The sequence below is a fragment of the Aegilops tauschii genome, chromosome 6 (assembly GCF_002575655.3).
Source record: "Aegilops tauschii subsp. strangulata cultivar AL8/78 chromosome 6, Aet v6.0, whole genome shotgun sequence".
Classification (NCBI taxonomy): Eukaryota; Viridiplantae; Streptophyta; class Magnoliopsida; order Poales; family Poaceae; genus Aegilops; species Aegilops tauschii.
Window position 1 is genome coordinate 315625411 of NC_053040.3, and position 8853 is coordinate 315634263.

The window sequence follows — 8853 nt, forward strand, 5'->3', positions numbered from 1 at the left end:
CTCAGTACGCCGCGGGCCTTCTTTTATAGTCAAAGGGGCTGCCACAGTGGCACAAAGGAGGTGGAAAGTTGTACAGTAGTCGAGTATATCCCTGGCACCGTAGGACAAAACACATTAAATGCACTACTTAGGTGTCCTCTTACTTTATCAGGGACGGCAACGAGGCCCGTCCCGTCCGTCGCCGCTTCGCCTTGCTCCGACACGCGTCCAGGCCAACGAGGCATGCAGCGTCATGTAGGCTGGCAGGCTGCTGAGCTGGTGTGGTGGCAGGGTCTTCATGAAGATCTGCATGCCACCACATAGGTGCTTGACTAGTTGGCTTAGGAGCCACATACTGCTACGTGGGTACCTGCTTAGTTGGTGGGTCGGCCGCTGAGCTGGGGCGGCGACAGGGCGGCAAGGCCTTGTTGCGGTCTTGCTGATATTCCCGGCAAGAGTCTTGCCGGGGCCTTGTGGGCGCCCTCGGCAAGAGTCTTGCCGGGGCCTCGTGGGTATCTTTGGCAGGAGCCTTGCCGGGGCCTCGTGAGCATCCTCGGCAAGGAGCCTCGCTGTCGTCTTGTCTTCTGGTTCTCATCTAGGCCTCGTAGGCCCTTTGTCTTTCACAAAGATCTGCATGCCACCATGGACGCGCCTTTCGAGCCTTGGTTCCAATGTGTCGATGGTGTCGGAACTCTCAGCTCAAGGGTGGCGGCCTCGTTGGTGTTGGGCAAGTTGCCCCGGCAAGAGCCGTGAGGGCCGCCCCGGCAAGGGCCTTGCCGGGGGAGTTCACCTCGCCCTTCTGCTCTTCATGCTTCTGGTCTTGAGTGCTGCTCTGGTAGTCTTGCAACTTTGCTTCCTTCCTCTGCCCCGCTAAGTGTTAACTGCCCGTGCACAAGTAAAGGGGTACAAAGAAGGGCCCCTACTTTTGTACACCGACAATAAAAGATATAACTGATCATAAACTCGAAGTTCATCAGATCCCAACAAACACACATCAAAAGAGTTACATCATATGGATCTCCAAGAGACCATTGTATTGAGAATTCAGCGAGAGAGAGAGAGAGAGAAAGCCATCTAGCTACTAACTACGGACCCGAAGGTCTACAAAGAACTACTCACGCATCATCGGAGAGGCACCAATGGAAGTGGTGAACCCCTCCGTGATGGTGTCTAGATTAGATCTGGTGGTTCTGGACTCTGCGTTGGCTAGATGAATATTTCGTCGACTCCCCTAGGGTCTGTGGATTTTTGGGGTATTTATAGAGCAAAGCGGCGGTCCGGGGGGCACCCGAGGTGGGCACAACCCACCAGGGCGCGCCTGGGCCTCCTGGCGCGCCCTGGTGGGTTGTGCCCCACTCGGGGCACCCCCCCCAGGTGCAACCAGGGCACATTGCCTTCCTTCTGGGCCCTAAAAATTCTCGCGCAGTTTTGTGGCATTTGGACTCCGTTTGATATTGATTTTCTATGATGTAAAAAACATGGAAAAACATCAACTGGCACTTGGCACTATGTCAATAGGTTAGTCCCAAAAAATGATATGAAATGATTATAAAACATCCAAGATTGATAATAAAACAGCATGGAACAATAAAAATTTATAGATCCGTTGGAGACGTATCAGTTGTTAATAAGACCTGGTCAACCTTATTAATGAATCACTTTTGAGCGGTATGAAGTTGATGAATTTAGTAAGCACTACCTTCTGTCCTTACTTTTTGTTTTCTATTTTTATTAGTTAAATAAAATAAAATGCCATGTTTTATCTGTTTTCTGAATTTCCTGTGCAATAAAAAAAGACCCAAAAATAAAAGTTCTCAGAATGCTCTGAAAATTTAATACGATTTTTTCTGAATATTTCTGAATTTCTGGTGCAAATAATATCAGAGGGAGGTGCACCAGGGCACAACCCACTTGGGCGCGCCAGGACCCCCAGGCGCGCCCTGGTGTGTTGTGGTCCCCACGTGGGCCCCCTCACTTATCCCTTCATCCCACATCATCACTTACCTCTAGAAAAAAATCTCCAATGCTCTCTCTCCCGTGTTCTTGCTCTCAAACCCGCGAATTTCGATCTCTTTGCTCGAAGCTCCGTCCCGAAATTGTTTCGGGGGATTGTTGCTTGGTATGTGACTCCACCACTTTTCCAATTAGTTTTTCTTTTAGTGGTTTATAGTTTGAATAATTAGCTACTCTTGGTGCTGCTGTAGATGAGCTTGCATGTTGAATTCTTAGAGTTCTAAGTAGTTTGAATGCTTGCTATGGTTTCTATTTATCCCTATGAGTAGTTGGTATCATTTTTATAAAGTTTTGTTGACAAATTTTTGTCACCCAAAAATTTTTAGAAATTGTACGTGGACACGATGAACCTATTTGGAAGGAGTTCTTCGAGGAGGCGATCCTTGGGGGCATCTTCTAGTGACAGTTCTGCTCGCCGGTCTTATGTTGAACCAAGTGAAAGTTCCACACGAGATGCCGCCACCAAAACATGCTTATGGCCTTGCGATGATTATATGGTGTGTGTGGGCATTAAGGAGGAATTTGAGCAATATGTTCACAGTACGGGTCTCGGTCCCTACCTTTCAGATAAGTGTGAACAACGCCACCTTCTCACTAAATCATTTGTCAAAGGATTTAAATTCTTTCCCCGTGAGTCTAGGGTGTTGTTTATGCTTTATGATAGTCCATTTACCATCTCACTAGAGAATTTTGCTTACCACTGCAAGCTCCCGTCTTGGGGTTCTCTTGACGGACCACCAAAGGCTGAGTTTGAAACATTCTTGACTAGTCTTTGTTACGGTGAAAGGAGAGGAGTGACGCAAGGTAGAATAAAGAGCATTCATTTTCCCGCAATTCAGTACTTTGCATTATTTAATGGGAAATGCATAGTAGGCAAGCAAGACTGTAGTACGCTTTGTGCTCCAGACTTGAGCCTCATATGCACTACTCTCACCGGTGAAAGGAATTATAACCTTGGAGCAATTCTTGCACGCAGACTTCAGCATAACGCTAACAGTGGCTGGTTCTATGGTGGAATTTATGCCACGCGTTTAGCACGAGGGCTGGGTGTTTCACCTTTGCCCTTTGATCCTATCCTACCCACGCAGTATTTGGATTTTAACACCTTGAAAGACCATAAGATCCTTAAGGGAAAGATTGATAACTTCACTTATAATTTATGGTTTAACCAAACATCTGTTGTGCACACATATTTGCTTGCGCCTGCTCTTTTTGGCTATCACGGCAAAGGAAGATATTTTGTTCTTGAGAGCGAGGCATGAGCTCACAACGCAGCAGTGGAGGCAGCATGCAGGCCGAGGCGTCCGCACCGAGAGCCTCCGTGAGCTACCATGCCGACTACTATCCAGATTACTGATCGACTACCAAGCTAGGCCAAAAGCCTAAGCTTGGGGGGGTACGTGTTTCTCACCGACATATATTCATGCCCATTTATATTCATTTGTCGGTGTTCACACTTTTTCATTGTATCATCCATGCTTAGATTTATTTTCTTGCTTTCTTTTTGTGTGTTTGAAAAACCTTAGAAAAACCAAAAAAAATAGTTGTAGTAGTTTACTTTCTATGCATGCTTAGTAGTAGCACTAAAAAGAAAAACCAAAAAGATTTCCTTGTTCTTCTTTTGCTTGTTGGTTGCTTTCCCGTGTAAATAGTTTTTCTTGTTTTTGCTTTTCCCTTCATTTGCTTGTTCTAGAAAACCAAAAACTCCAAAAATATTTCGGTGTGTTTCTCTAAATTTCTTTTCTTTGTATTCGAGTCTTACCGAGGAGAAGACCACGATGAAAATGTTGAGTGGTTCTCATTTGAATAATTGTTGAACTAATTAAGAGTACATTTTACCTTGTCTTCTCCTGTTGAATAAAATGTTTGCAGATTCCAGCTTAGTCCATGGCACTCTTGCACTATTATTATTTTCATATCGTTCGGTCATGCAAGTGAAAGGCAATAATGGCGATATTCGATGAACTGGCCGTGGTAGAGAGAAACTGGTATGAACTCGACTTGTTCTGTTTGTGTAAATATGTTTAACCTAGTACCCATGATTCAGCCCATTATGATTAAACATGTTTGCAATGACAATTAGAGATTATAGTTTCTCATGCCATGCATAGCTAGGAGTGGATAATGATTTATCTTGGATATCAACATTGCGTTAAAATGATTGTGATGTAGTATGATGATATGGTACCCTCCTCTGAATGTTTGAGTGGCTTGACTTGGCACATGTTTATGCATGTAGTTGAATCAAAACCAACATAGCCTCTATAATATTTATGTTCATGGTGTTCATATCCTACTCATGCTAGTGTCCAATGTTACTTATGCATAATGCATGTTTATGACTGTTGTTGCTCTCTAGCTGGCCGCTTCTCAATCTAATTGCTAGCCTTCGCCTGTACTAAGTGGGAATTCTGCTTGTACATCAAAAACCTTGAACCCAAAGTTATTCCAGATGAGTTCACCATACCTACCTATATGCGGTATTACCCCGCCGTCCTAAGTAAATTTGCATGTTCCACCTCTAAAAACTTCTAAATAAATATCCTTTTGTGTGCCTGGATCGTTCATGGAATGACAGGAGGTGGTCGATATCTTCCATGCTAAGCGGGTTATTCTTAGGTCTAGTGTTTATTCACTCACCATCGCACGAGAAAAGGGCGGTAGTAGGGATGCCCGGTCCCAAACTGCAAACATGAAAAGGAGTTAATCTCTTAAATAATCAAACAAAAACTCCCAATGGAGTCAAAACCTTTACTTTTATCGCTTGAGAACCGCCACTAGCGTGCTTATCATGGAAGATATTGATAACTGATGGTCGTGAAGTAAATGAGAAGGGTGCATGTCTCAAAATATCATTTATCTCTGTTTTAAAAACTGGAGCTCTGGCACCTCTGCAAATCACTGCTTCCCTCTGCGAAGGGACTATCTATTTACTTTTATGTTGTGTCATCACCTTCTAAAACAAGCGCTAGAACCTGAGAGCACAGCTGTCATGACTTATGCATTGTGTGTAGCTAATGTTGGGTGCATCATGACTGGATCTTTTATATCATGAATTACAATGTTTAGTCGCTGCTTGAACTTTGGAGGTGCTCTGCGTTTATGTTTTGCGGTCTCAGAAAGGGCTAGCGAGATACCACTATTGTCATATTATATCATGGTTGTTTTGACAACGTGTTACTGTTTGAGATATCTTATTATTGCTCGCTAGCTGATTATGTCATTGATATGAGTCAATATAATCTTTAAGAGTTATTGTCGGCATGGTTAGTTATAATGTTGGTTGAAAACCTGGGTGCTATTTAAGCTTATTTATGCAAACAAGAGCAAAAGAGTTCGTAAAAGTTTTTCTTTCTCACTTTCAGTTTATCAACTGAATTGCTTGAGGACAAGCGGAGGTTTAAGCTTGGGGGAGTTGATACGTCTCCAACGTATCTACTTTTCCTAATGCTTTTCCTCTTGTTTTGGACTCTAATTTGCTTGATTTTAATGAAACTAACCCCGGACTAACGTTGTTTTCAGCAGAACTACCATGGTGTTGTTTTTGTGCAGAAATAAAAGTTCTCACAATGGAACGAAACTTTGCGAGGAATTTTTATATAATATATAAGAATTTCTGGAGCTAAGACCTACCATAGAGGGGGCCATGGGTGGGCACAACCCACCAGGGCGCGCCCCCTCTCCTGGCGCGCCCAGGTGGGTTGTCCCCACCTGGTGGCCCCGCTGACTGATACATCTCCAACGTATCTATAATTTTTGATTGCTCCATGCTATATTATCTTCTGTTTTGGACATTATTGGGCTTTATTATTCACTTTTATTTTATTTTTGGGACTAACCTATTAACCGGAGGCCCAGCCCAGAATTGTTGTTTTTTGCCTATTTCAGAGTTTCGCAGAAAAAGAATATCAAACGGAGTCCAAACGGAATGAAACCTTCGGGAACGTGATTTTCGGAACGAACATGATCCAGGAGACTTGGACCCTACGTCAAGCAACCAACAGGGAAGCCACGAGGTAGGGGGGCGCGCCTACCCCCCCTCCCCAGGGCGCGCCCTCCACCCTCGTGGGCCCCCTGTTGCTCCACTGACATACTTCTTACTCCTATATATACCTACGTACCCCCAAACGATCAGATACAGAGCCAAAAACCTAATTCCACCGCCGCAACCTTCTGTACCCATGAGATCCCATCTTGGGGCCTGTTCCGGAGCTCCGCCAGAGGGGGCATCCATCACGGAGGGCTTCTACATCAACACCATAGCCTCTCCGATGAAGTGTGAGTATTTTACCTCAGACCTTCGGGTCCATAGTTAGTAGCTAGATGGCTTTCTCTCTCTTTTTGGATCACAATACAATGTTCTCCCCCTCTCTCGTGGAGATCTATTCGATGTAATCTTCTTTTGCGGTGTGTTTGTTGAGACCGATGAATTGTGGGTTTATGATCAAGTTTATCTATGAACAATATTTGAATCTTCTGAATTCTTTTATGTATGATTGGTTATCTTTGCAAGTCTCTTCGAATTATCAGTTTGGTTTGGCCTACTAGATTGATCTTTCTTACAATGGGAGAAGTGCTTAGCTTTGGGTTCAATCTTGCGGTGTCCTTTCCCAGTGACAGTAGGGGCAGCAAGGCACGTATAGTATTGTTGCCATTGAGGATAACAAGATGGGGTTTTTATCATATTGCATGAATTTATCCCCTCTACATCATGTCATCTTGCTTAAGGCGTTACTCTGTTCTTATGAACTTAATACTCTAGATGCATGCTGGATAGCGGTCGATGTGTGGAGTAATAGTAGTAGATGCAGGCAGGAGTCGGTCTACTTATCTCGGACGTGATGCCGATATACATGATCATACCTAGATATTCTCATAACTATGCTCAATTCTGTCAATTGCTCAACAGTAATTTGTTCACCCACCGTAGAATACTTATGCTCTCGAGAGAAGCCACTAGTGAAACCTATGGCCCCCGGGTCTATCTTCATCATATTAATCTTCCAACACTTAGTTATTTCCGTTGCTTTTTACTTTGCTTTTATTTTACTTTGCATCTTTATCATACCAAAAATATTATCCTATCATATCTATCAGATCTCACTCTCGTAAGTGACCGTGTAGGGATTGACAACCCCTTATCGCGTTGGTTGCGAGGATTTATTTATTTTGTGTAGGTACGAGGGACTCGCACGTAGCCTCCTACTGGATTGATACCTTGGTTCTCAAAAACTGAGGGAAATACTTATGCTACTTTGCTGCATCACCCTTTCCTCTTCAAGGGAAAACCAAGGCAGTGCTCAAGAGGTAGCAAGAAGGATTTCTGGCGCCGTTGCCGGGGAGGTCTACGCAAAAGTCAACATACCAAGTACCCATCACAAACCCTTATCTCCCGCATTACATTATTTGCCATTTGCCTCTCGTTTTCCTCTCCCCCACTTCACCCTTGCCGTTTTATTCGCCCTTTTCCATTCTTCTTTTCGTTTGCCTTGATGTCTTACTTGGCTCGTTTGCTCGTTTGGTTGTAACAGAGAAGCTAAGATCTATGGATCCTCATCTGCTTGCCAATCTTTTTAAGAGATCCAATTATGATGAACCAATTCCTAGTGATTTGGGTGCACTGGATTATCTTTATAAGGTTTTGCTTGAATCCGTGAATCTGAAAATTGTGATGAAGTGCTTTATGAAGTGATTCACGATAGATCTTTGAATAAAAAGCATGATTGGAATGATGCTACTATAAATTCTCTTGATGTCAATTGTGCTAATAATATGCAAAACCCTAAGCTTGGGGATGCTAGTTTTGCTATGTCTACTACTTGTTGCAATGATCATGATTGGGGTGATTCATCTTTTGATCTTGAAAATTTATTTAAGCCCCATGATGAATATGATATTAATAATAATGTTTGCAATAATATTGAAAGTGGGTTTGTAAGAGTGTCAACTTTAGATCCCACATATTTGGAGAACGTTCAATCTTATGAAATTTTTGATAAAAGTGGGTTTGGAGAGGTCATGACTTTAGTTAATGTTAATCCCACTATCTTGGAAGAGTGTCAACTTTGCATGCATGTGGATCGTGTTGAGAATATGTTTTGTGATAGCTATATTGTTTAATTTGCTTATGATCCTACATGTAATTATTATGAGAGAGGAAAATATGGTTGTAGAAATTTTCATGTTACTAAGTTACCTCTCTTTATGTTGAGATTGCTATTGTTTCTTTCCGCTTCCTTGCATATGCTAGTTTTTGCTTGCCTTGATAATTTGTTTGCCTATAAGATGCCTATGCATAGGAAGTATGTTAGACTTAGATGTGTTTGTCATGTGTTTTATGATGCTCTCTTTGTGCTTCAATTCTTGTCTTTCTTGTGAGCATCATTGAAATCTCAGTGCCTAGCTAAAAAGGCTTTAAAGAAAAGCGCTTGTTGGGAGACAACCCAATATTTATCCTTGCTGTTTAGCAATAAATATTTGTTCTAGCCTCTGGTTAGATGTGTTTTTATGTTTTAATTAGTGTTTGTGCCAAGTTAAACCTATAGGATCTTCTTGGATGATAGTTATTTGATTTTGCAGAAATTTCCAAAAACTTTCTGTTCACGAAAATAATTGTTAAAAATCACCAGAACGTGATAAAATATTGATTCCAATTGCTTCTGATCAATAAACAAATTTTCTAGGTCTTCCTATTTTGGCTGATTTTTTGGAGTTCCAGAAGTTTGCGTTAGTTACAGATTACTACAGACTGTTCTGTTTTTGACAGATTCTGTTTTTCGTGTGTTGTTTGCTTATTTTGATGAATCTATGGCTAGTAAAATAGTTTATAAACCATAGAGAAGTTGGAATACAGTAGGTTTA